Source organism: Rhopalosiphum maidis, chromosome 4 (genome assembly GCF_003676215.2).
Source record: "Rhopalosiphum maidis isolate BTI-1 chromosome 4, ASM367621v3, whole genome shotgun sequence".
In the NCBI taxonomy this organism is placed as follows: Eukaryota; Metazoa; Arthropoda; class Insecta; order Hemiptera; family Aphididae; genus Rhopalosiphum; species Rhopalosiphum maidis.
The window spans coordinates 3,089,017-3,113,363 of record NC_040880.1 but is presented as its reverse complement, the minus strand read 5'-3'; the positions used below and the strand labels follow the sequence as shown (position 1 = coordinate 3,113,363).

Sequence of the window (24,347 nt, the reverse complement as noted above, 5' to 3'; positions counted from 1 at the left end):
CCGTGCCGGTTTTAAAAAAAGCGTGCTGGTATTCTGATAAAGCGTTTTGGGACGGCTAAATTCTAATTGCCTTGGAAATAAATTTCAATAATTTATATAATATGTACTGAACATATTACTTTTTATTAGATATTTATAAAATATTTCTTGTAGAAAAACAATATTGTTTTAATAATTAATGAATAATAAACGAATAATCAACTTGATTATTTGATTGACAGACGAAATCTATTTTTTAATTATTTTTCCGGCTAAATAATGAATACGCTCATTGTTTTTCCTTTAAAATATATCATGACAATTTTTGTTATCACTTATTGCTAATCGATAATTGTATCAATTATATATTCTGATGTATATACATTGTATCATTCAGTTAGATTTATTTTATATTATACGAGTAAAGTTCAACTATGGGGGGGGGGGGGTGCACTGTGCATTCCATAAAATAAAAACATTTCTCTATTAAAATTGGATTATTTTGAAGTAAATATTATTATTAATTAAAATATTTTGTACTATACTGTATATTGATAAGAATAAGTACCTATTAAGTTCACAGCTATCTTTGAGTTCTTCATTTTTGTGGACTATTAAAAATATTGGTCCAGTTGCGTCTATGAACATACAACGTAAAATGCTGACAATTATAAGTGGTATTTAAATCACTGAAAAATAAGATACTAAAATAACTGATAGATGATCGAGGAGAAATCTTGAGTAATAAAATTTCTCTCATAAAAATTTTCCAAAAACATTTGTCCCAGCTCAAGTAAAATAAAATACTTATGACAACTCTTCTCAATAATATAGCGTATAGTATTGCTCTATGATAGGTTTTTTATTCACCATTTACTCGAATATGTTTTTATTCACTACATCTAAATTTTACACTTATGCGTCATTAAAATATATATTTAATACAATGTATTTTTTTTTATTAATAGGTAATTAGGAAGTTCAATTAATAGTAATAAGTTACATTATTAATTATATACTAAAACAATGTACCTATATATGGCTTTATGCTGCATTGTTGTATTACCTTTTTAATCATCTTATGTTTTATATTGTACCTATATGTCAATTAATTTTCCTTCGCTTACATTATGAGCAATAATAACTTAAAATTATATACTAATAAAGTAAATATCATTAACTTTGTGCAAGTGAATGAAGTTGGTTTGAAAATTTACATTATAAATATATATATACTTCATTGCACTATTCTAGTATTTACAGAATATTACTATTCGAGAAGAGAGTATAAATACCTATCTATTAAAGGTAGGTAGGTATTATAAGTTATTATGTAAGTTAGTTACAAGCTCAGCTTAAGTTATTAGTTATTATATAGTATAGTTTAATATTAATATTGCTACGATCTGGGACCGAAAGGAAATATCGGTATAATATTATAGCATATTTTAGACTCATATAATATTTACAGTATCTAATCAGGTGATCACTAATTAGTATTTACGAATACGAATAGTTTTTATTTATGATTTTAATGTCGTAATAAAGACGAGGTTACGAGAGTAAAAAATAAAAACGGCAATTAAATAAAGTATGTTTTCGATCGTTTCTTCACAAAAAAATCGTACGTTTCGAAACATAATAATATTTATATAGGTATTAACAAGTAGCGACTATTAACCCTTTAAAAACCAGTTGGTAGACACATTTGACCGTATTTATATTTCTGGCGAAACATTTACCTCGAAAAAATAAGACTCACGTCATCAAGAGATCGAAGAAATAATGGTGTTATACTATTATTATTATTATTATTATTATTTTCGTTTCGAAAAATCGTTACAACCATAATACAACAACGATGAAATTGTGACGGTCGTGATTTTTGGAACCGGTGTGTCGGCCCCCACCGACAGCTGTTTTTGATCCGTGGAAAAACGTCATCGGGCGTCAGCTATACGCAGCAGCAGCGAGAACAGCAGCAATAACGGCGGCGGCTCTACTCGCGTGGTCGCGTTCTCAACGACGTAGGCGACGGACAGACCGACCGGCTGGCAACGGCGCCCGCCGCCACCGCCACCGCCGCCAAAGAGTCGAACGCGCGTACACGTACGCACGCGAGACAACGGCGGCGGCGCAGCGGATACACAGACGGCGTTTAGTCAGTCGTTCGCGTTCCGTTGCCGCGTACGGTTGTCCAGTCGCCGTCGCCGTCGCCGTCGCCGCCGTTGTTCTCGTCTCTCAGCGTGACGTGTGCCGTCGTCGTCGTCCTAACGTGCGTGCGTGCGTGCGCGTGTTGTGTTGTGTTCCGTACGCGCCGGCGGTGGTGCGTGAGTGTGTGCGCGCGCTCGCATTGTTTACACCGGTTGTTTTTTTTTTCAATTTAATATTTTTACCGTGTGCGCTTCATTTTCTCCCGGTTTTTTCGGCGACAGGCGATAAAATATCGTCGTCATTACAACCGGTCGCGCGCGCGTGTAAGATATATCGTGAAAACCGTTTTCCAAGCGGATCGCCGGCCGGCAAATCCACCAAAAAGGTAAGACGACTGTTCAGTATAATTGTACTGCTACCCGAGTGGGATGTGTAAACGCACACGTGTGTTACGACGAGTTAGATAATAATAATAATAATAATAATAATAATATTGGTACGACAGGTACGCGATATGCCTCTTTTCTCCGTGATCCGCGATAAACACGTGCGTGTGTGTGCGCGCGCCCGCGCGTATGCGGTCGACGATGACTCGACGACGTTGCGTTTTACCTTCTCCGCGGACTCGCCCATTTTGTTGCACGTCCGTCGTGGTTCGCGTGCCTGAAAAATAAAATGTCCATTACCTTTACCCGTGTAGGTTATAAGGTGTAGGCCGACCGCCGGCTACATTTTTCCACACACATCGCTCCGTCTCTCCACCGGTTCTCCACGACGACGTCCGTTACCACTTGCCGCCCGTTTACAACGTTATCATATTATTATTATTTAACGTCCGCTGTGTCGCTTGTTGTGGTCGTCGTCCGCCGTCCAAACCGGTTCTTAAAATTTCACGTCGTTAAGCGACGGCCATAGGTGTAATACACAACTAGTTTGCAATAACATTAACCGAAGGACAGATGATAATACGTTGTTAAGTTCCGATCTACAAGTTTGCGTCTTCAAAACTTACCTATCCACCGAGACGACCGCGATTATTGTTTATTGTCGTTAGGTACACGTAATATTATAGTAAGTCGGTCTATTGGCGCTTCGTAACGAAACCGTTGTTTGCTGCTCCGAGTACTCGTTGTTAATATTTTTAAAACCCTTTCGCTCCGCATGGGTTGTCGGTCGTTAAGAATTCGCGTAGAAAACGTATTTTTTTCATTTGCCGAAAAAGCGAATCAACGGTTACGGATCGAGTGTAACGATTCAGAATGTATCCTTGACATTGATTGAGAACTTGTGTAGTTACCTTTTTTTCGCCCAACTAGTATTAAGTTTACCGACAAAACATAATTTCTTTCGTAGTACCTACGTAAAATACCTACGGAATTAAAAAAAAAAAAAAAAGGAAGTTTTCCTTACAGTTATTATTTCTACTACATTTTCGACCCATTTTCTATGTAAATGCGTTTAAAACCTTTTGCTATGTAATTTTACCTATCACGTAAGACATAACGCATCGAGTACAGGTCTATGAAACTTTAATTTGGTTTTTTTTCTGGAATTAAGATGTTTGACAAATGGATAAGTCATAATAACATAGGATTATTTAATAGCAATAATTATAAGATATTTGAGATAACCATCACATTTTTTCTTGGAGATTATTTAATAGGATTTCGTGTTTACTACTTGTTACAACGTGTTTTGGCTTGTGGCCGAAAAATTATGGATAATTTACAATACGAAATTGTTAGTAGGTAGATACCAAAGTACAAAATATATTTAAATGTTACTGTCGAGGAGTATAACATACCTACACATAGATTTAATCTGATCGTATTCTCGTCTTAACCACAGAATGTTTCAGTCGTGTTAAATGGGTTACCAAACTTCCTGTGGTATTCCTGTAGTGGAAGGAGTGATGAAGGCAGTGCTAGTAGTGACGATACTAATGTACGGACCCGTTTTCAATTTTGTCTATTTGTACATTTTAAACTAACAAAAACTTTACATTACCGACGTTTAATTACGATAGGTATCTATATCTATTTGTAGAAAACAAGAAGAACGTCGACTTAGGAAAAGTAAATGCAAAATCTGTTAAGTATATATTATCATATATTCCACAAAGAATATATAGATTGAATTTGATAAGGTTTTCAAAACTATCTGAATATTATAGGTAGGTATTAAATAAATTTAATTTTAATACAATAAATACATATCAACTTCAGAAACAAGTAATAATATGATACTGAATCATTTAGATAATATTTGAGTTAAAAAACTAAAATTAACAGGGTAAAATCTTGGTAATTTTAGGTACTTATAGGTACTTACTAGTATTGATTATAAATACTAAAATAGTAATTTATAATCAATAGTACATCAAATATAATATATCGAGTGTAATACAGTTTAATATTATATATATATATATATATCTACTTATTACTTTTACTGCTAATTAATAATAATAATAGTTTGAATCAAGTACTATTAAAATAAGATTGATTGATAAATTACGAGTATGTAAGTATAATATATCTTATTTTTACAACTATTAAATGGTTATATTGCGGCTACTTAGTAAAAATCATATTAATTAATATTAGTTACATACATTATTAAATGGTCAGTAGTTTAAAAAAGGTGAATGAACATAGTACCTACGTATGTAACAAAGTTAATAATTCCGAATGAAATCTTCGTTATCTTTTTTAAGTTCAAACTCCTACAATTATTTTTTGATATTTTAGAGTAGGTACTATATGTACCCACCTAAAATGTATATAAATGTAATTATATTGCATATCAAACTAAACGGATGTTTTATATTACCGTCGTCATGTGTCGTTTGGATTTATTTATTTCGAGATTTCTTCCCAATTTATTTTTAAAGCAGACCGAATCACTGCGAAGAAAACATTGCCAAGACTAACATAGAAACTATTTTTTCTTTCTTTCTTAAATCAGATCTTAGAATTGGTGTAAAAAAATGTGCCCTTGATCGGATGAGTGGAGAGATGAAAAAATAAAAGAACCTTAAACAAAACGTTTTTATTGCTGGCGCACTGTTGTCTGTTAATAACAGTTTAGAATGATCCTTGAGCGTAGTCAGTCACGTTCCTCGACGTCGACTCCCACAATACCCCTGGGCTATCCCGAACAAAATACAGGCTTGTCTTATATTTACCTGTATAAAATGGATCTGCAAAAAATGTATAGTCGAGAGAGTAAATAATAACCGAATAGTTTCACAGAACAACGGAAACGTGTGTAACTTATTGTAACGCACTTATATCATACCTATCTAAAACAAGAGCAAAGAAAATAAGACAGAATTTAAACCCGGTTAATCTAATCCTACGTTTCGTGCCATGGCTTATAGAGAAATCAAAGTGAAACTAGTGTGCTGCAGGTAATGGTAAGGGGTTGCATTATATTTATTATATATTCTGTCGGAATGTAACAAAGTCGTGTAGTTTAATGAATTTACTAGTCCTACAAAAAAATATAATGTTTTAAATATCTCAATTTTACTTGATCTAATGTGATTCAATAAAGAGTAGAGTATTTTTGATATAGGTTCTTATCTATGTTGAGGCTTATCGTATAATTGTTTTATGAACTTATATCGTCTTATAGTACGGACAATTATTTTATTTTTGGATTTTAATTATACAAGGTCCTTAAATGTTGGTATGCCTACGGAAAACAAGTGTTCTTTACTCGTGCCATACGAAATCAGGTCTGCTGTATATGGGATCGGACGATTTGGTTGAAAAGAACGTATTACCTACCGTCTCCATTGGGTCAAATTTCAAGTATATAATAAATAATAATAATAATATAACACAAAGAATGCCCCACCGAGCATTTCACGATTTCCTTTTAATATCCCGTTTTATATTACTTAGATGTACGTATTATATCATATACCACGTGTGCGCTAAACACCAAAATTCTTCATACATTTCTATTTTTTTTTCCACAAATATGTTAGGTTATTTATACACTTGGTATGTAAGATGTGTGCATCATTATCCTTGAGATTATCCTTTTTGTTAGCAAGTAGGTAGTTCTATTTTAAATCCTTTATCCTCAAGAAAAAAACTTGTCCCAATCACGTCTCGTGTAAGACTTATCCTCGCTTTTATCATTTACATTATCTAGTTTATAATCAATTGTATAAAAATATTACCTGTTTGGTTGATAATATTTTGATTTTGATTCATAGGTATTCACAAGTAAAAGGTATTTAAATTGTATGGTAAGTTCCAACCATATACAGTGTAGATCATGGGTCACCAAATGGCGGCCCGCGAACACATTTTATCCGGCCCGCAGACAAATAATATATAACACATATTACGACAACATTAGATATTTATATGTGTTATTATTGTAAATTATTATTTTTGATAAATATTATTGGTTTTTAAATAATGTAAATATGTACTTAGAATTCAGATCCCTAATGTGGCCCTTCAAAAATATTAATTGGGGACCCCTGGTGTAGATGGTATACACTTGTATATTTAATTTTTAAACTAAACTCGGTACATGTAATCGCTGGACACAATTGAAAGGTATTAATTTTTATGATTTAACTTCAAAAGAAACTTGGTAGTGTTGGTAAAATTTTGAGGAAATAATATTGAAGTTAGTAACTGATAGTGTTTAGAAAATAATAGTCATACAATTTTGGGTACCTAATTGATTGTTAAATAAAACCCGTTTTTTCATTTTTCATCTTAGTTATTAGTTGCCGACTGACGACCACAATTTACATATACATATAATAATATACGCATCTAACCGTTGTCCAATTAAAACGATGGCGGCAGTATTCGGGCTGTTTGTCGTCTCAGAGTATTAGGTATATATAGGTATAATAATAATATTGTATGTGCGCTATAAAGCGCGCGCGCACACTCTTTCGGTCTGGTTCTCTTCCATTGGCACTGTTCCACCGCTGTGTTTCTCCGCTGTTGTTCATCGTTAACCTGCACGTCCTCTCTCGAAGTGCGTAAAATGCGTTAGTTTCGTCTTGCGTTCGATTAATGAAATACAAGATGGACACAGACCATCTATCCACTGGTCGGCGCTATAATAGCTGATGTATTCGTATTTTATATATAGGTGTGGTATAATAATAATAATAAATAATAGTCATTACATGAAGGGTTCAATGCATCCGGATGATAATATTATAATAATACCTAACGTACACTTCGAGGTACACTTATTATTATACTATTACACGTTTATTGTTGTATTGGCTATTGAGATACGGTTAATTTTACAATACAATAATTGAAACGGACGGTGTGAATAGGGACGGAAAACCCAGAGAAATATCGTTTTGTTTATTTTTTTTTTTTTATCTTGCGCATTGGTGACTAATATTTTTGCTTGTGTGCAAACTTATATGATTCGGAGAAACATGTTTCCGGAAAGAGTGTAAACTATAAACATTCATCGAACGATTCGTTTAGTCCCCTCTTTCTATTTTGACGAGAACGTGCATGGGTCTCGATCGAATGTGATCTTTATTTTTTAATCGAAACAAGTAGCAATTTAGATAATAAAATAAACTTATTTTTGAGGTTAAAAAAACTATGTATACATGAATAATTATTATTCATTATTATTTATTAATTTATTAGGTATTAAATATTTATTAACAATTATTATGTTGACACTAAAATTAAAAAATAAAACCTTATGGTCTGTACAAATATTTTGTATAAAATGCTTGATTATTTTGTATAATTTAAATGTAGCTTACATAAACATAAAAATCATGATTGAAAATCAAATATCTGCGGTAAATTATAATTGATTATTTAATTTTTCGTGTAGAATAAATAGGTAGTTGTTTTTATTTAATACTGTAAAATTAGTGTAAACTATAACTAAATGTTAATATATTAGTAGATATAGCGAGTTTTTATATTTTAGACTTAAAATAGATAGTAATAGAGATTGAGTCTAAGCTTGAACTAAAGCCTAATTATTAGTCCCCAATAGAATATAATTTTAAAATGAGACATGCGAGTTGTGTTCTATGTGTTACATCGTTGCTAAGTATCTTCAGTTACAGGAATATTTTGTTTAAATACTCGTTTAAATATAAAGTCTTTACTCTTTTCAATGTTGTATACGGTTGTATGGTAAGCATAATAACCACGATAAATATATAAGTCTACCTACCTATATATATGTGTATATACAGTGTATGATTAAAATTTCTATTCAGAGTCTCCTGAACTATGAAGATGTTATGAGATTTCTATAATGAAGTTCATAAAAGCTTCTAAGAATTTAAATACCTACATATACATATATGTAATGAAAATGTTTTTTTTCTATTAACTTGGATAATTTATATGTTAAAATATTGAACATTTAATGTACTGTAATTGTATGAAATCACTAAATATATAGCTAAATCTTTCATTTTGTGTTGTCTCAATTAGGTAAATTAGTCGTAATGTTGTTAATTGAAATAGGTTATCATTAGTTTAAATTGAATTGGAAGTATCAAACTATCAAAGTAAATATATAAACATATTTTGCAATGCTTTTCATGCTAACGAGTTATGACAGTCAATAGACGACAACAAATGATAAAATCAGTTATGTATATTTTTTATATCTATATTATATTTAAATCTATTATAAATAGTTGTTATATGCAAATTGAATATTTTTTAAATTGTGAGTTAGTAATTTACCATGTAATTTATAAAAGTTTTATTCAAAAGTATTGTTATTAGTATAAAATTTATAGTTTATCTATTTTATTTTTATTAGTAAAATCATTTACTGATAATACATTTTAACAATAATAGTAATTTATAGATTTAGGCATAACTTCAAGAAGAAATAAAAATGTGTAAATTATTTTACTTCTAAAGACACATTGTTATTTCTTAAATCGTATACATTATTAGTAAGATTGCTGTGAAAGTTTCTACTTGTCTCAAACAAGGAATTTGTGTATGGAAGACAATAATATTAAATATGTTTTTTTGCATTTTTTTCATCTTGTACGTACTATAGTAGGTATATTATTAACAGTTATACTGCGATCCCCCTTCTCGTATTATCAATACGAGTATTATTTCCGCTCGACAACATTTTACATTGACGGGCCCTAAGCACTTTGGCCATGAGTACTTCAAACAAAGTCAGAGTTGAAGTGGAAAGAATAAGTATGTTATTGTATAGAATAATAAAATAGTTAACTAATTTATGAATTTTTATTTCTATTATATTATTACTAATTTACGTAATTCGTTATATTTAGAATTATATTTTAATCATAGTTGGGGTTATGTAGAAAAAGATATAATAATAGACATTTAAGTACTTGCATTGTATAATATAGCGTATATAAAAATAATAATTGTAAATTTTTCTAAAATTTTTTATTTCTATGGGTATTTAATTATTTAGCTGTAAACGTTGATCTATTAACTTAAGAAATGCAAAATGTACTATGGAAAAAATAAGTTATAATGGGTTAATACCTACGTGTAAACAAAGTATGTACGACGAATTGACTAGCTATTGTCTTTTTTATTTTGGATACAGTAGGTATGCTAAAAAATATCGCTATTCTTCTGGGTAGTTACTTTATTGTCTGAATAACAAATTGAAACGTTGAATTTTCAAAAATATCCTCTAGGACCTAGAGTCTAGGTAACATAGGCATATTATGTTTCTTATAATATTGTTTGGATTCTGTATTTACAAATTTATTAAAAAATAATAATTCATCATTTGTATCAATTTTTGTACGTTTATTATATTATAATCTTAAATCATAAAATTGAATACTTACAGAATAATTATGAATGTGATTTAGACAGTAAATTTAAACAAAATAGGTTTATTTGTTTTTATTATTTAAATGTTTATTATAGAGATTATTTCCTATCGAAATAATCAGCCTGTAAGTTTAACCAACTTTGTACTATGAAATTTATATTTATAATTATTTTTAATAAACAGAAAACAGAACTTAAGCGAGATCTAGTGTTAAAATGTTTTAAGTAAAATAAAAACTGTAATAAAATATTGATGAAATGCACACTGTCGTTGTTAGGTTGTACCGTTTCTCAACCTTTTTAGTCTCGTGACGACGCTATTCCCCAAAAAGGTATAAAATATTGCCAATTACATCGCGGGTCCCCCCCTATATAAATCAATGATCACTCTAATTATTTATTTTATAAAATTTTTATTATTTTCTTTTAAATATATTATTTTAAGTATTTTTTTTTGTTCAATAAAAATATTTGAATGAAAAGGTTCATTTTGTAACAGTGTTTTATTATTTTTTACCTTCGCGATCTTCTCGTTGAGAAACACTGAGGTATGGCATGCGAGTAGTAACTAATAAATTAATAAGTAATAGGTAAATAATATTTAAATAATTATAAGGGATTCCATTTATTGTCAATCAGAAATGTGTGTAGAATTTAGCCATTAATTATTATTTTTATAAAGTAGGATTTTTACCCGTTAAAGTCGATAGCAGAGTAGGCTCTGGTGTGAATAATATTACTCTGCCGCCATCGTTTAGTTTGTTTGAAACAATGACTGCATTTAATCACATAATAAACAAAATATATTATCGTTTTAACTCATATATTAATATAGTAATGCAATTAGTCAAATAGGTTTTTGTCATAATTTATGATAATGCAAATATATTAATAGGTATATTGTAAAATTTAAAATTTTAACCGCCACGTTTTCATTTTATGATTTGTAAATATTGGTATGTTTTGTTTGAACCTAATTTGGTGCAATGAGTTTAAGGATTCACAAACTAAGATCCTTACGAAATTTTTAAATTAACATATCGTATAGCGTATAGCATATAATAGTTTAAATCTACGTATATGTTTTGTTTATCATTACTAAATTTTGATTTTTTGACAAATGAAACAACAATAATGTAAAACCGGTCGATCCATCCGCGCCGAGTAAATCTGCCTGAGGTATGTCTGTGTTCTTATACTACTTATACTATGTACCATGAGGAGGCGTGAGCGTAGGCTGTCGGCCTTCATTCACGCAGCACATTGCTACCGCAGCTGTTCTCGTCAAGTGCCGTTGGCAAATAAAAGGTCAAAATATATGATGGTGGGAAGAGGGTAGAAGTGTCGGCTGAGTTTGATCAATGTAGTATTGAAATCTATAGTATTTGTAGGACCAAAATATTTTTTTCAAAAGTAAAGGATAATATAGGTATTATAGAATATAAATTCAAACGTGAGATAATTTTATTTTGAGTTACTTTATGAAAGTGAAAGTTAATTCAACTTTGTATTTATTTTGTAATTTAATACTTTAAACATTTAATTAGCAGAAATATATATTGCGTATTTAAAATAAAGATAATAATTTCTTAAAATAAAATCGTAAAATTAAAAATGTCTTATATTTTTGGTATTGTAAGATGGCTATGATTGTATTTATTACTAAATAGGAATTATTTTCATAAATACGTTAGTATACAATTATATGTTTTTATTATTCATATTGTATACATATAAATAAAACAATAATTGTTTACATTAAACAATTTGTTTTAATCAGTTTTTAAAAAAGAAAAAAAACTGAAATTGAGGTATTATTGATTTTATTTCAAACTTATAATTTATTTTATATCTATTAAAAATGATTAACAATTATAACCTACTGTCTTAAAAATGTAATACAATCACTACAACAGCGACCCAATGATGATGTATTTTCGAAACTTACTATATGCATACCTAATTCTATGGTATTTAACATCCTCCGAAATATTTAAGTTAAAATATCTCGTATTGTATATATAATTATAGTTTATATTAAATGTAGGTAATAGCTAGGTCTATAGTATAATATATGTTGTAAAGTGTTGATATCATTAAAAACTATGAATTACTTGTATTATCTCATAAAATGGCTCAATTTGGTTTTTGGTGTTATTGTCATTTGATCTTATTCTCAATTTAAACTAATATATAAATTATTTAATTTATATATTTTTGTTTCTTATATAATTTATTCTACTATAATAACATATAATAAGTAATCTAATATGTACGATGTTCGTAGATAGAGACGGATCTTAAATTATTTTTGTCTTATGTTTTGTATTCAGAATATTATAAGATGAATATAATATCAATTTTTATATTATTCAAATTTTAGTATTTTTTTATGTACCTAATATAATTTAATTTCATCTTTTACTTAAAAAAAAAATATTTTTTAATTTTACGGTGTCTAATATTTAAAATAATTGTATACATAGTTGATATAATTATACAAGCATTTGTTCATAGTCGATTATTTAGGATACGAAAGTAGGTATAATAATAAGATAAATTTAGTATAATATTTTCTATTACATGGGAATATTGTTTCGTTATTTTTTTGTGTTTAGTTTTTTAAAAGCATACTATCATAATTGTAATAAGGTAGGTATACTGACATTCAGGAACTCTCTGGTGCTTTTTTATAGGCGTCTTAGTTACTTACCTTACTAACATCAACATTACCGCTGTGGTACTAAAATACTAATATCCATTAACAAAACAAATAGTTTTCAAGTATCAAAAATTGTTGACATCTATGATAGGCTCAAAATGAGCATACCCTAAGACTAACTGAATTTTTGAAATACAACGATAAAAGTAAAATATCAGATTAACGGTTTCGAGGAAATAATATTTAGGTAGGAAATATAAATACAAATCAGATATGAAATAATATTAAGTATTTATCACGCTAATAACTTGATATGTTATTAAAATTAAACACAGAAATGAAGAATCATTATTTTTTTAAACTGTATATGCAATTGAAATGTTTACAATAATAAAAATCAACAATCCTACTCTGAGTTAGTGAAATATTTATTATTTTGCAGATGCTTAAAATCTACATATAAGTTATTACTTATGATTTAACTAAGCTTTTCCCACTTGTTTCATACACTTATCATTTTTATTATCTATTTCAATTTTAAATAAATCATCTTTAACTTTGGTTTAGAGTCCTAATGATTTCTAAATAATTATAAAGTCTTATAAGTTGAAGGTATCCTAGAGTCCTTAACCATGGATTGTTGTTTGTTTGTTTGTTTTTTTCTTTTATAATATAATAGTTATACCAAAACAATTACTTAAATAATTTAAAAATAATTAAAATAGTATTGCTATTAAAAAAATATATGTATTATTCAAATTTAATAGAATATTATTTTTAAAATATTATAATTTTATTATTATCATAATTATATTATATAAATGTATGTATCTAATATTATTTGTATTGACATTTTTTAAGTATACATTTACAGAAGATTTACACGTGAACTCCTCACAATTTTCTTTAGTAAATTAAGGCTAAAATATTATTTTCATTAATAGTTATTATAAAGGGAATTTTCGAGGCGTATAACTCTTAAATAATTTTTCAATCGTTCAACGACTTCTGTATATTTCATGTGTGTTACACTGATCTAACAAACCTTTGTCTTCTTATAATATTAAATAAATATACATCATTGTTGTGGAATTGTAAGTGAAGATAAACGAGAAATACCACATCGGTTTCTCACTAATTTTGAAAAATGTTTTTTATGATAAGATTTAAGATAATCCATTTCAATGTTTAACTTTTGCCCTTTTTTTTCTTAAAATATGATAGATTTAAATATATTATATGTATCTACTACTATATAATATTGAAATATGTTACTTAATAGTTAATAGATAAATTTTTCAATAAAAATCTACGTTATTAAAATGTTTTAATAACTTTAATTAAAATTAAGTTTTAAGTTATGATATCTAAACTTTTATTTATTAAAAAAATACGAGGTTAACAATTCAAGTGATTTTTGTTTAGAGTTTTGATGCTATATGACCTGATTAATTGACAATGTTTTTTAATTTTGTTTATTCGCTATAATAGTTGACGACCCATGCAGTTGCTATAATGAAACTAAATTGAACTTAATAAAACGGTCTCACTGTATTCAGAAAGCCATACTATCCCACATTACCGATGTCAAATGACTATTTTTTTTTCTTACTCCGAGCTTGGAAAATAATTGTGTATTTGAACTAAAAATTAAATGTCTGAAATATATAGTATTGGAAGATTAATTTACATTTTATACATTGGGTTTATTTTATTCTTATAGTTAAATACTTTTTTTCCTGTTAAATTAAATAGTATTTTAATGTGTTATGTGAATACCAAGTATTTATATTTAATATTTAATGTACAAGATTTATATATTTTTTTTATGTTTAATATGCGTAGTATTTTTATAAATTTAACCTTTATAGTGATGTTAGTAATAGTATACTCATTATATGGGCACTCACGAATTGCTTCCCGTGAATTTTTTTTTAAAATGTTTACTCAAATTGCCTCCCGATTTCCAAAATAAGCATTCACTTTAATTGCCTCCTACTTTAAGAGTGACCCTCTTGTACTAGAATTGCCTCCGATAGCTATAATTAATCGATTTAGATATATCCTTATATATTATATACTAATAGATATATTAAATAAACTTTAATAAATAGTTATAATATTTTAGTAAACAGACCGACTTTATAGTAATAATTAATAATAATAAAAAAAATAAATTGTCAATACATAAAATAATTTAGACGAAATATAATTTTGTTATACTGCAGTCATAAACTTAAACTTGTATATGATTATACGCAAACGAAACTGACTGGTTGAACTGGTGATGACGGACTAATCTTTTACTGATAATCAGTGATCGACAAGATTGTTGCATTTGACAAATCATCTGTCTGGGAAATACTGTATGTTTTAAAATAATTTTTTTGAACATTACGGAAATCGATATAATTATCGATAATACAGGTAAAACTATCGGTAATCTAAGTATGCTATGGGAGGCAATTCGAGTAGATAGACCAGTGCTTCTCAACCTATGGTACGCAAAAAGCTTATAGGTGATACGCGAAGAAAATCTCCCTTTATAAAAAAATTGGAATGAATCGTTATTAACATTAAATATTATTTGGTTTATTTGATTAATAATAATAATAATAATAATTGTACATATTTAATTTAATTTCTTTTTGTACATTAAATACTTAATTCCTATCATTTTGTAATTCCTAATAAAATAAAATTCTATTATTTTTCTGTTATTTTTATTTTTGTCCATTTCTGTTTTTATAAATATTTCCTTATTTTTAGACTTCAGGTTTTGTAGTTAGTTCGAACTTCGTAATTTTATATAAGTTTCAATTTGAACTTCTTTTAATATATCCATAAATTGAAATATGTTCGGATGTGCAGAATAAAAGCAACTGTTGAATTAGTAGTTCGTTCTATTCGTTTTTTGTTTTTTTCGTAAGTCTTTATCGGGAACCAATTCGGACGTGTGTCGCCTACCTAGAATATCGGGAACCAATTCGGTTGCAGCCGTTTGGAAATACTCGTATTGTCTCCGAAAACACCTAATACTAGTGAAAAAAGGTTATCACCTAAATTTGGGAGGCAAATTCAGTGTTACTCAAATAATTGCGTTTGTGAGGGTATTATTTTTCTCTTCAAATAATAGTAATATTTTAAATAACCTTTTATTAATAAGTACCTATTTATTATTAAATTTAAAACATTTTGTTTTACTTTTTATTTAATATGTATATTAATTGTTAAATCTGAAATAATTAATTTTTGATTACCATATGACAAGTACTTAAAGATAGCATTATTTAATAAAGTATCGAAAATTCACAAAATAATAAATGTTTATCATGTTTAAAATAAACCGGGGTAAATAATTACCCCGTGTGAATTACCAAACATTAAAATTTAAATACGAGATATTGCAGTTATATTTGATATAATTAGAGAGATTTCAATGTAATTTTAGTTGTGGTTTTAAAATTGAATAAGGTTAGTGTTACAGAAGTTAGAATTAATTGCTTATTATAGTATTTAAGTTACCTATAACTTAATAATGGGGAATTATATAGATAATTAGATATTAGATTAGTTAATTAAAATGTTATATCGTTTAAATATACCTAAATAATATATTGAATATACCTAATTGTATCTAAGTAGAATGTGTTTAATATGTATGTTTGCTAAATAAGTACCAAGCTATAATATTCTATCTTACCGCTAATTATTAAAATAGTAAATAGTGTTAGTTGATTATGTATTAATCAACTTAGATTATTGTCAAGATATCAGTTATATTTGATTTAAAATAAACTTAATTTGCTGACTTTTTATCGTTATAATTTATTTTGAATTCGATTATTCACTGTTTGTTAAAATATAAATTAATTGAAAATACGAGAAGTAAATATAGTTGAAAAATACTAAAATAAAATAAAATAAAATTTACTACAAGTAGTACGTCAATTTGTAATAGGCAATGTTTTTTTTATATAGGTATCATCGGTTTACTTATAATATTGTTATTTAAATTTGAATTTAAAAAAAAAAGAGATAGAATTCATAAAAATATATTTTATTTTATAATATCTATGTATATTTATTCTATAAATGTTATTTATACATTTCAATAATTTATTATAAATCTATCACGTAGTCTTAACTGTTTCAATAATATTTTTAAATGATTGACAATATATTGTATTGTTATCACTTGCTATTAATTATAATTGGCCAATACTAGTGTACCCTTTTTAAAGTAATTAAATATTATTTTTTATACCTACGTATAATATAAATCTAATTTATTTGATTCGACGTTATTTACGGTATTTTACTTTGTCATAATCTTTCTCCGGATTTTTTTGTCTTGTTGGACGATTATTATAAAACTAATTTTTGTTTCCATTTTTCAAGTTAATATTATTTTTAATTTTTCTTGATTCCCATAGCTCGTAAAAAAATATCATTCATTAGGTACGTATACTAATAGTAATATCAAAACAAATACGACGTCAAATTAAAATTTGTTTTGTTTTATTCGCTAGGGAACATGCATATTATTGTATTTCGATAAAATACAGAATTTAAATGAATATTTCTAAACTTATATTTTTTTCTTTTTATTATTTAATGAGATTTTTAACTATAAATTATTATATATCAATAATTATTTGAAGACAAATAAACATAATTTAAATGCGAAGAAAAATAAAATATGACTTTTTACTTATATTATAGCTTTTGTGGATAATTATCATTTATCACAATGTTTGTTGAGAATTTTAATTTTGGAGTTCTTTTTATAGGATTTTTTTATAGACTTATTCGATTTATGAGGTATTTTGTATTTAATTATAATTATCATTATGAAAAATATTTAAGTGCTTGAGTGAAGAACATATTGGGCTAAAGAACTCAAAATGTTCTGAATTTATTACTGTTGATTGTTTAAAATCCCAAATATTGATTATGGGTACATATTATATTCCTATAATACTCAATTTTTAGTATCTTTATGGTTTTATCAAATTATTCATTTGTTTATTTATTAGATACTTATTTGCAGATGGCGAAAAAATAATTATGTTTGTAGTAAATCAACAATATAATAGTTTTATTTTTATTTTTATATTATTATTATTGTTTTGATAATAATGTTAAAAAGTATATTATTTGCAAATGTAGAAAATAAAAACACGAGTGCAATTTTAAATAAATACCTAGCTGTAGGTAAATAATTTTTATACTTATTGCTATTTATTTATTTTTAATATATACCTAATATTTAATCAATAAATAATAATATAGAAATAGTAAATACCAAATGTTTATTTTAATTATCTAATACTAATAAGAATATATTTTCAATTATTTAATACTTAATAGTTATAATGATTCATGTTGATTACTTAATAAATAATTGTCAAGTATGGTAAACAACATGCACACTTATTACAAAATATATAATAATATTATCCATTGTCGGAACCTTTTTTGTGAAATATTTTATTGATTTCCTGAAAGAAATTTTTGTACACTTAGTGTTACTGATGGTAACATTTTGTTCATTGAAAGTGGTTTTTTAAATTAAATTAGTTCAAAACATAGTATTACGTGAAATCGCCAAGAACTAAATAGGAATTTCGGCGCCTTGTACGTGACTGAAATTACAAAACTTAAAGTAAAAAGAATAAAAAAAAAAGTAAAAAATAAATAAATGTCGACAAAATAGGTTTGTGCTTTCCATGTTTATTATAATTCGGGTTTAGATAGTTCATTACTTTGGGTGGACGGTACATTACTGTTATGCAGTTTAATTCTCTTCGGTATATAGTAATTATGCGGGCGCCTACACATATCCGCGGGAAGCCATTAAAGAACATTAATTATTATTCTTCAAAAACACGTGGAGGGAAAAAAACGAATCGTAGTTTTGATGTTATAATAATGTATCTAGGTGTAAATCAGAAATTCGTACTTTTCATTTATCAATAGAAAATTGTCTACAAGTGGTTGGGAACTTTTTTAGACTCAAAAATTAAAAAAGTTTCATGAATTGTGTTAGACAAAATTTTTAAATTTTTTAATCTTATTTTAAAAATGTTAAATTATTATGTAAAAATGTTACAATTTAACGGTTACAAATTAGGGAGTAGTAAAATTACAACTATTTGAATACTTATAGTGAATACATGTAATGTATTTTTACTATTATACCTATATGTATGTATAGTTTATTATATTTTTTCGATTTCCATACCAAAATTACTGGTGAACGCTCTAAGCACACGACGGAGATGATCATATGTTATAAGTATGATCGTTAATGGTTTTTAATAATTTTCATATGAGGAACGCCTGTTCGCATATATATGCAGATTCAAACATGCAACAATATTTTGCATCCATTTATTTAATTTTAGAAGGTGATGGACTAAGTTCTGAATAAAAAAGTAAAGGCGATTGTTTAATACATTTTTAATAACATCTTAGCACTGAAAATCTTTTATTTTCATTTGAAGGTCATATCTATTCCTCTCATCGTCAACATCAATATTAAATGGATTGACGAGTAATTGAAAAGATTTTAACCATCGTTTAAAATCTTGAAAGCGATTATTAACTTAGTATTGAAGTGTCAAAATAGATTCAACGAATATAGCTGACAAAAACGAAAATTTTGACAGTTCAAAAAGATTTTTTACAAGCAGGAAAATGTGTTAATTAATTTTTTTCTAAGATGAGACCGTAAAAGTTTCAACTTTACTTCAAAACACTATATGAGAATACATATCAGGAATAAGTTGATTTTTACCTTATAATTTGTTATTGAATTAATTCATATACTTCAATATATATATATAAAAAAACACTAGTTCAGAAATCCAAACTTCATTTTTAAGTATGGAAGCTTCTTCTCATTTTTCTCCCAAAATTTGTATATTTTTTTGATATAACATAAGACCGAGACGCATAGATAAAATATAATTCAATCATTAAATTAACATTTATAGATGTAAATTGTTAGATTTAAGGAAATGGCTAAAGAAATAAAATATTCAATTTAATTTTAATTTTGTAGCGGGCCGTATATAATAGTCGCGTGGACCACTGATTGCTGACCCCTGGTCTATAATATTATTAAGCGCCATTTAAGTGAAGATCAATACTAATATTATATAATTATCTATTTTTTTTTCAGAGCATTAACGTATAAGTTAATTCTAATAAATATATTGGTAAGTGTTATTATATTTAATGTATTATCGCTTAGTTTTTATATTTAATATCTTTGAAAATAATTTGTTGGTTTGTAATAATAACAACTAAGATTCTGGTATAGACAGTATTTACTACTTGCTTATAAGGTGGTAATGATTTTGGGTTTGAACTTTGAAGCTGCTTTATCAATTAACTAAAATTCTAGGTAATACTGTTTTATAATCAAAGCTAATTACAAATTTTGCTTTTGTAATCCGAATTAATCATATTTTCAATTTTGATTAAACTGAATTTGGCACATTTAATATAATATTGTGTTATTCTATCGGACTTGGTTTTTTTCATTTTATGAAAGTGCTTTAAATACTAAACTACCAGATAAAGGAAACTGACTAATTTAAATTAATCTTGTATTTAAATTATTTAATTTTAATTTTATTGGTTATTAAATTAAGCTACTGTATACTATATAGGTTGTATATTTTATTTACGTACCTATGTATCTATATTATTCAAATTTTAATGCAAATTAATATTATTATATCAATAAGTGGTTAAAGGAATTTTTATTAAACTTAATTGATTATACAGATAAATCCTACCACTTATAATTGTGGGAAATTATTGGAAATATATTACTTCTACTGGTTATATTGAGAATATATAGCCCAGTGGTTTTCAAACCTTTATTATACACTGCACACCGTACACTTCAAAACATTTTCACGGCACACTGACCTTTTTTTAGATGAACAAAATTGTTTTGAATTAATTATAATTATATATACATTTAATAAGAAATATGTGATTGATGGGCTAACAAATATTTTTAATTTTTAGACGAATAGTTGACACATACTCGCATTTTCTTACATCACAATTTAATACAATCGGTAATTTATGGAAAAACCGCGGCACCCAGCTTGAAAACCACTGATATTGCCTATAAATATTATAGATCACTATACTCACTAATAGCGCTGTAGAAACTTCTGGTTCGAGTTGAATTTTGTTAAGAAGCTTATAAAGTTTAAAGTTGCTTAACTTTCTATAATAAACAAATATATAGGTACTATATAAGTAATACTGTATGATATGTTTAATATCAATGTATACTTTAATTAAATTATTTAGGCTTTAAGCTTTAGACATATGACAAACATAAGATTAAAAATATGAAATTATATGTAAATAATGTCATTAAAAAAAAAAATTCTAAAGTTAATATACATTTCCCTTGTAAATTATATTTCAGAAACAATTGAGCATTTAACAATTATAAAAGAAAATTAATTTTTATTAAAACTTTTGTAGGATATTTTTATTTATTTAATATATTGATGTATGCTTAATACAAGTAATGATATTAATTATGTTGATATTCCACTTACACATCTATTTTGATTAATATTTGTATTATGTTATACATGGGATTATAATTGAAATACTTTATACAATAAATTGCTTTTTTTTTAAATGCCGAGTGGCAAGTATTACTGTAAGTAACATTGTTAATTATTAAATTATAATTGTACAAATAAAGTATAAGATATTAAAAGATATATACCTAGTATTGACAACAATTTAAAAAACTACTAAAATTATCATTGATTATATTATTAAGATAAGATAGTTTTTTTTTGAAAGCTACACTTAAGCTGACTTAATTGATAGTAAATAAGTAAAATATAGTCTATAATATTTTATATTTGTTATCAATTATTATATAGGTAGGTACTTATATTAGTGTTATTACCTTCACTTTATTTTATAATATACTCAATAGTCAATACTCTTAGTAGGCTCACATATAAGTATAAAATATACAGGTGATATTTATATTGACCCTGTTTGTCCTAAAAACTTCGATTTTTTAACTTGTATTTTTTTGTTTGGTTCTAACTTATCAAATGTAGTATTCATTAAGTACGATACTGTAAAAGGGACATGTTCGATCTGAGCTCAATGATTAATATTATCGTATACCAAAAAACAATTTAAACGATGGAAAAGGGTAAATTAGTAACTAGTTAAATTGATTGTAGTTAATGGTATATTAATATTATTATTAGTATAATTTAGTAGTAATTTACTATTTTTATCCAAAATTGAGGTGAAGCCTTACCACGTATAAAATTAGATCTTTTTAGTTAATTATTAATTTTGTATAGAGAATTTATATTCATATTAATAATAAAGCTTAATAAAAAGTAGAGCTGATCAAAAGTCTTTCCAAATAAATTTATTTGCACAAGCTCCATGTATGCTTTAAGTCAATACTAAAATATAGTATAACTAGGTTCCTACAAATAGCTTACAATTAGTCTAAATATTTTGAACATTTTGATACGTTAAAAAAATAATCGTTGTTTAAAAAGTTCCAAGTCCCCACAGTAAATTATTTTTTGAACAACAACAAAATAACAAAAACATTTTTGTTTAAATATTATATTTTATCACAATTTGAACTTTAAATGCTCATTAAAAAAAATGTAGTTTGTATAATATTATATTTTCAAGCTTTACGTATTACACAATTAAAAATGTTATGAATTTTTAACTACAAAATAATTCTTGTGATTTTTATATCATTGTAAATTTACTGTAAGAATCCTCTCAGAATCTAAAACTGTGTGTGTTATACACTTTTATAAGTTATGTAAATAATGTATAGGCGTAAAGCTCATAATAATAATATTTCATTTGATCGATTGGATTGGTATTGAATTTTTTATGTAGTTATTTGTAGTTTTTAATTTAAAACCAACAGATACATTGTTTAAGTATTAAGATGTAATGACATAAACGAGCTTTTGTGTAGTACACAAATATAGGATAGTCGCAGCTTACATGTTGATGGTAGTATTTTATGTGTATCTCAAAGTACCATCCTCTTAAAATTAAATAGCAAGTAATTATTTAAATAAACTGTACTTATTCTATAAGCACTTAACATAGATTTCCATTGATCTCTTCAGCTAGCAAAAATAATAAGTTATTGTATTTATTTACATGTACATACAAATATAGCACACACACATGCATACATAATACATTTAATATATATATATATAATAATAATAATAATAATATGAATGTAATTATTGTTTAATTACATATGACTTGGATTTCAACTAGAAATCCTGAGTATAAACAGATGGACACTTGCTAAATAGTAGGTTTCGAGTGTATCATTGCTGTGAATAGTATGGTAGATCAAATACATTTTTGCCAAAATCCTTATGACATATATATTATAATCTAAATATAATAATATAATATTCATTATTATCACTGTATAGGACAGTAGCAATAAGTTCGCGGTAAAAGAAAACTCAAAAATAGTCAAAATATTTTGAAAATTATATCATGTTAAAAATGCTATTATAAATATTTGATTGTTTATTTTTAAATTGCTACAAAAGAAACCAAATCAATTTTATCAAAATTCGGTGTTGAGTAAATATTCCCGTTTTTAGTTTTTTTTTTGATTATTTTTAAAACTACAGAGCAATTATTAAGTTTAACCTGCGTGGTTAACGTGCACGATTCTTAGTACTCTAAAAAGTGATGATAGACACAAAATAAGTCAAGTCGCACATCATAGTAAAATGAACACGTTCATTGCTCAGAATCTAAAATATTAATAAGAAAAATGTTCATAATATTTATAATTTCAAAATTATATTACAGGCTTCTATTTATTTGTATAGTATTTAAATCTATTTAAATTAAATTAAATTATTTTTATGTAGGATTTTTTAATATTTAAGTCCTACTTACTTTTATTGTATTTTCACTGATACTCGAATGCCATTAGTGTAATGGACTTTAAAATATTCCTTTTTTTTTATCTTTTTATTTTTTAAGTATTAGTTAGTGTTATGAAAATTGTAAGAAATATTTCATAACACTTGCTGTTAAAGCACTGTATGATACTATTGAGTATGATTTGCTAAAACTATTTTGTTTGTTATTTTAACTATTATAAAATTTATAAGTTACTAATTTAAACTTACAAACGTAAAAGTATGTGAACATTTCTTTAGAAAAAATGTAATCGACTATAAAATTTGATCATTTAACTGCTGCTCTACAAGTGCATAGTTGTATGGATTTACTGGGATGTGGATGAATGTGAAATTATTTTTACAAGTAATTAAACAAATGAAAAAGTTAATTTGCATATGGTTTGATTATCTTATAGTATTCAAATTAATGGTTTTAATTTTTGGTTAATAATTGAAATTATACACTGAGTGTTATTTGGTCCATTGTTTAAATATGCAGTCTAAAACAATTAGCTTATCTATGTATTTTTAGAAATTTGATAACATAAGTTTTTTGGGGTATTATATGGTATAGTATAAATTGAGAAGGTGGAGGATTTTGATTTCTACCCTTCATATAGAAAGATTTATATATTATATATATAATATTTTAAATTTATAAAAAATTTTGTTTTCCATGAAATGTTTGTTTGAGATGTTATCTAATTATTTTTAAAAGTA

At 26.5% G+C, this 24,347-nt stretch overlaps 1 protein-coding gene across 4 annotated transcripts in view; it reads left to right on the top strand.

Moving 5' to 3' along the window:
• Nucleotides 1-2,196: 2,196 nt before the first annotated feature.
• The window catches only part of LOC113549927 (fat-like cadherin-related tumor suppressor homolog), a 142,200-nt gene continuing 120,049 nt past the window's right edge, over nucleotides 2,197-24,347 (top strand). For 3 of the 4 annotated variants that reach the window (XM_026951455.1, XM_026951454.1, XM_026951452.1), the window contains exon 1: nucleotides 2,197-2,518. The gene's annotated coding sequence lies outside the window, so the exon portion shown is untranslated. Of the gene's footprint in view, nucleotides 2,519-19,816; nucleotides 19,854-24,347 lie in introns of all 4 variants that reach the window. The other variant, XM_026951453.1, reaches the window with a different exon arrangement.